Source organism: Rhincodon typus, chromosome 31 (genome assembly GCF_021869965.1).
Source record: "Rhincodon typus isolate 14 chromosome 31, sRhiTyp1.1, whole genome shotgun sequence".
Lineage (NCBI taxonomy): Eukaryota > Metazoa > Chordata > Chondrichthyes > Orectolobiformes > Rhincodontidae > Rhincodon > Rhincodon typus.
Genome location: NC_063362.1, coordinates 18401171 through 18407170, shown reverse-complemented (window position 1 = coordinate 18407170; position 6000 = coordinate 18401171). Strand labels below are relative to the sequence as shown.

Genomic DNA, 6000 nt, shown 5'->3' with positions numbered 1-6000 from the left:
AGACCCAAAACGTCAGCTTTCCTGCTCCTCTGATGCTGCTTGGCCTGCTGTGTTCATCCAGCTCTACGCTTCATTTAACATTGCCATGTTTTAATGTTGATTATTCTTTTGAGATTTTTTTTGGTCACCACTTTTGTTTTACCGTTATTTGCCTGTAAAGTCAACATTTGTCATTATTGAACCTCATAATTCAACACATTGTACTGTGCTGACTGTGGGAAAGGTGTGTTGCCTTCCTGCTGCCTTCATTCCCAGTCTCCTGGCTTGCTCCACTCCATCTCATCCTGCTCTGTCCTTGTCTCCCAGCTTGATTCACTCTGGCATTGTCTTGCCTCAGATCACTGTTACCCCCACCCCCACAGCCACCGCCACCTTAGGGTGTTGCTTTACCCCTGTCTTGCCTCCTGACGCTGTTCTTACCTTCAGTTGCTGGGTCTGCTCTTCATATTGCTGTTGGCTCCACTCCTGGGTTATTGTTTTCCTCCTGAATTGGAACTGAGATGCTGGGCACCATCTAGTGGCAGCAATCAGTCAGTGTAGGTAGTTCTGGGAGTCCAGCTATATCACCCATTTCTGCTACTAGGGAGAGTCTAGTCAATCTAACAGTATTTTGTTTTGTGTGTGGAGAATAAACACTGCACAGTCCATTTGAGCTAAATTGTTCAGTTTATTTCTGTGGAAGATGGTGGATGTTGGATGTAGGAAGATTTAGAGAGCTATTTGAAAGAGGGGTGATTGAGAGGTAGTGTAATAGCATTTATGATTATTCCAGATGGGCTGCAGTGACTGTTCTGATCGTATTCTTTGCTGCTTATAATTTTGACTTGAACGTGATGCTGTTTGGAACATTTTCCTACATGTGAAGAATGCTTGAGAAATGTATCTGTTGTTTTTGTTGAATATGCCTATATTGGTAATATAACATCAGGTTATTTGATTTTAAAAAGCTCCTTTTTGTACTGTTTTTGTAGCTAAATCAGCATTTTTGTGCTGTTTTCATTGCTGAAGACAGCTAGAAGTAAACGTATTCAGATATCAATACATTTTCACATTCAATGTCGGTAACTTTTATGTAGAGTGTTAGATAAGAGTCCAGGTGTAATTTTCTTCTTGGAGAGCATTTCTGAGTTGGAGCTAATGGAGGCAGGTCCATTGGAGATCTCAAGAGTTGGTTAAGAGATTTTCTTTCATCTAGCAGTACTGAGCTGTGCTGACACTTTAGAAAATGCTCTAACTCCATTTACAAATTTGCCGATGACGCCACCACCAATGACGAGACGGAGTACGTGGTGTAAAAGGCCTCTCCTTCAATGTCAGCAAAACGAAGGACTGGTCATCGACTTCAGGAAGCGGAGTGAAGGACACGCCGCTGTCTGTATCAATGGTGCTAAGGTAGAGGTAGTCAAGAGCTTCAAGTTCCTAGGAGTAAATATTACCAACATTCTATTCTGGTTCATCCATGTAGACGCTACAGTCAAGAAAGCACACAAACGCTTCTACTTCCTCAGAAGGCTAAGGAAATTTGGCATGTCCGCAAGACTCTTACCATTTTTATACATGCACCAGGGAAAGCATCCTATCTGGATGCATCATAGCTTGAAATTGCAGAGAGTCATGAACACAGCCCAGAACATCGTGAAAATCGGACTTCCTTCCATTGACTCCGTCTACGCCTCCCACTGCCTCGGGAAAGCAGCAACATAATCAAAGACCCCTCCCACCCCGGTATACTCTCTTCCACCCTCTTACATCAGGCAGAAGATACAAAAGGTTGAAAACAAGTACCAACAGATTTAAGAACAGCTTCTTCCCCACTGTTATCAGACTTATGAATGGATCTCTCATATATTAGAGTTGATTTTTCTCTGCATCTTCTTTGTAGCTGTAACACTATTTATCTGCATTCTATTCTATTACCCTGATGTACTCATGTAAGGTATGATTTGTCTGGTTAGCATGCAAAGCAATACTTTCCACTGTATCTCAGTATATGTGACAATAATAAATCAAATCAAATCAAATACTACAAAAGGTGGAATCTGATAGAAGATGCAGAGATATGTTGTGTCAGTAAAATCAAAAGACTGTATCACAATGGTATGTGCTTTCAAGGAGTGAGTGTCAGGACAGAAGGTGTCAGTGCAGGTCTAGTGTTTACACTTGAACAATGATGCATCAAAATGACAAGGAAGCTAAATAAATTGTCAATCACCAGCAATTTACCTGGACAGTTGTTTATCATCTGCAATGTTAACCTTGTAGACCAGTTATCACTGGCAGTGTTATCTGAGTAGAACTGGTTATTCTTTGCACTGTTACATGGGTAGACTAGTTATCATCTGTAGAATTATCTGCACGGACTGGTAATTACTTGGATATTGTTGATCCTCCATATTGAACGCATTTGTGTAAAGTAATTTGAAATTTCAGTAACAAAATATCTAAAGGGATATCTAAACTTCTTCAGATGTAAGTGGTTCTTGCCATTCCTTTCCTAGTTCTAAGAAGCTAGTCTTATCTTTAGCCCCCAGTTCACACACTCTGCAAAGATCCATTGCTTATCCCCTCTTTTCCAATCTCTCCGCTGAGCATCCCCACTCACCTTCTCCACACATTATCTATCCTTAGCCCCTTCTATCAGAATCTCTGTACAGACCTACCAGTCCATCTCCGTCTAGTCTGACTCAGTGTACTGACACCACATTGTGCTTGACTGAGGCTTTGGTCTTGGTGCAGGACCTTGCTGTAACTTGTAGTTATTCTTTATTTCCACAGACTGGGAGCTGGGTCACCAGCTTGGTCCCTGTTAAAGGATCCTGCTGAGGGTACACTTTCAGTGCTTGTGGAACTAGGGTACTCAGGCTAGGCCCTACTCTGCATTACATTGATGCTGCTTTTTGCATCTGCAGATCCTCTGCATTTTGGGGAATCCTTTTCTGAATGAAGTGAGTGTAGATTAAAGATGACGAAGGAATTGGACTGGAGACCATTTGTTGTAAAACCTTTGGTTGCACAGACCTGTCCTGACTGGAGGAGAGGCAGAGGCTGGAACTATAAAGTGAGGCCTTGGGTTTATGTGAATGTAGCAGCAGAGACTTCTGAACCAGGGAAAGACTCGTCATTTCATTTTATTTTGTGAGACCTCTCTGGACTGAGGGCTGTGCAGGAAGGCCTCTCTGTCTCTGCTGTTCTATATCTAGTTCTTCTGGGAAAGGTGAAATGTTTTGATGTAACTGTGAATCTTTAGTTCCCAGCATGTGAAACGTTTCTGATTAATCTGATGATTCTCGGTGCAGGTATCTGCAAACCTGGCACTTGGCCACACTTCGTACAGAGGAGAAGCACGAGAACCTGTGGGCATTTCAGTCTGTACAGGCCTGACAGAGACTGTGAGGAATCTTTAGCTGTTTAGGAAGTATCGCTGCAAGCTAAAGCACAACTTAGAGTATCACAAAGAGCTTCAAATAGCACATAGAGCTGCCCATTGCTGGAGACAGAAGGCATTAATAGACCAAACTATCAGACATCAATGTACAGTCTTTACTAAAATAGTAGATGAATTGTCATTCTTCTTTATAAAGTGATTATATCTGAAGATCAAGACTTGGCACTTTTCAAAGAGTAGGTGGCTCCTGCACGGGGTATAGTGCAGGAAAATGAAAGCAAAGTGGAAAAGGAACCATAATCTTACTGAATGGTGGATCAGGCTCAATGTGCCACATAATCTACTCCTGTTACTAATCCTAATGTTCTCATAACAGAGGTAGTTCAGGATGGTACAGGTTTGTAACAAATTGGATTCATGAGGTAAGCTTTCTCATCTTGTTCTGCAGATCCAGTTTTCAAAGCACAAATTGGACTTTCGTAGGTACAAGTTGTGGATATTTAATCATCACTCAAACAGATGGAGGTGGTGTCCTGCCACAACTCCATGATTGATCCTAATTTTTGACTCTTTCTGCAATCTTTTAATACCGCTACTGCTCAAATAATGACTCCCACTTTAGAAATCTCAGTCGTTCTTTTTATTATTTTTAATGGTCTCATAAAACATTTGACATGCTCCCAACCCCTTGTATCCAGACATTTTTGTTACTTCACTTTTAACCAATCTCTGCTGATTTATTGATTTTTGCCCCCATGTTCAATTTTACTAAACTGGAAAGAAAAATCCTTTTGCATTTATACTTCTTATTTTAAAGATGTCAGTCTGATCCCAGTCCACATTCCCAATAATTATTCTGATGAATCATTGCTGGATTCTCTCCAACGAAAACAACATCCTGCACAACTTCGACAACTCACAGAACCAGAAAACAAACTGCTCCCTCACTACCCACTGCAGTACTTAAAAAATTAACATCTCCCTCCTCTCTGCTCATCTCCTGACTCTTCCCTTCTCCTACCTTCTACCTACCTGCCTGTCCTTTCACATTTCTTCCACTCTTTTCTCATGCTGAATAAACACCTCTTCATTTTATAGCTTAAAGGAATTTAAAATCAGTATTTATGTCAGTTTCTTTGTTTAAGTAGTAAGTATTGGTGTTGATTGCGGGAGTCAACAAGCAGCTGCTACTTCCTGATGAATCGAAGCTGAGTTATAGGCTAGGCTGACATTTCTGACAGCATTGGCAACAGGCCATATAAAGTTCACAAACTTCACTGTCAAATTTGAAAGGCCTAAGGAGAACAACTCATTTTAAAACTTGCACCAAAAAGGCTAAATTGGAGGCAAAGAAAAAAGACGACTCCTGCTACAACTAATTTTGAATTTCTACTTTATTATCTAACTAAATTTTCCTTTTTTCCTGAGACACGTACCCTTGCTAGGTATGGCTGCATGATGAACAGTGTCTCCACTATCTCACTAAGTGGCCATACTCCATGATGTGTCAGTCTAAGGAGTGAAAACCAGGAGGCTGCATGCTAAATGCATGCATTTAGCCATAATTAGCAACCAGGAGTGGGTGATTTTCCCCTGCTAATACACGGTGGTGTCGGGACAGGACAGATCAGGTTTTGCTGTGATGACATTCACAGTCGATACTTCTGGTTTAACCTCAGGCATGTAGAGCATGACAGACTTCAAATAATATTTCACACTACTGAACCTTAAGGGCAGGCGGAGACTGGATCACCAGCTGAGGTGTAGGCTTGCTGCAGAGATGCTTTTGCTGATGTTATTGCTATTATTTTGCACCATGTTCTTATATGAACATGCTGTGTTCCTGTTTGAATGTGGATTTATTAATAGCTCTTAAAATCAGATTAGCAGTCGGTCAGATTATCCCAGCTGTTTCAAAAGCTTGGTGGTAACATTGAAGAGAGGCAATTGAGGGTGCTGCTTAATGTTTGGCTCAACTTGGTCAAAGATGAGAATGCTGGAAACCCTTTATAAATCACAAGCTGCTTTTACGGTTGTCAACTAGTCTAATAGCTCAGAAATACAATAAACTGTCAGAGTTTGATCCAATATCATGGGGAAAAAGTGGAAAGACAGATACAGTGAGTTTGTGTCAAAATAACATCAGGAATCTCAGACTTGGGAATATTTCCTGTCCAAAACGTAGCCAACAGACAGATTCATTAAACATTTATTGATTTTGCACTATTATTTCAAAATGCATCATTACCTTCCTTATGTGCAGACCGTATCGGTGTATGTTTCTCATTCTATTCCAGTGAATTATATATATTTTGCATATTGTTTCCAAGTCCACTATTATCTGTGTGTGTGTCACTCTGTGAATCGTACATCTTGAAATAATATGAAAGATAAAATATTAATGAAATCTCAAGTGTTGCCCACTCCATTGCCCGCATGCTCTGGCCCATGAAATATTTTCTCTTTTTGATGAATAAAGGTAAATTGAGAGCCACTGGACTCTTGGACTGTCTGAGTGTGTTTTGTGTGTCCAGTGATTTGTTGGAACTTTTTTTTGAAAACAGCTTTCAAGAGTGGAAATAAATACAATTTTTTTTCCAGAATGCAGCAGCCTT

At 40.6% G+C, this 6000-nt stretch overlaps 1 protein-coding gene across 2 annotated transcripts in view; it reads left to right on the top strand.

The window, feature by feature from the left end:
• clcn6 (chloride channel 6) overlaps positions 1-6000 on the top strand; it is a 97289-nt gene that overhangs the window by 936 nt on the left and 90353 nt on the right. The gene's annotated exons all lie outside the window — the stretch shown is intronic.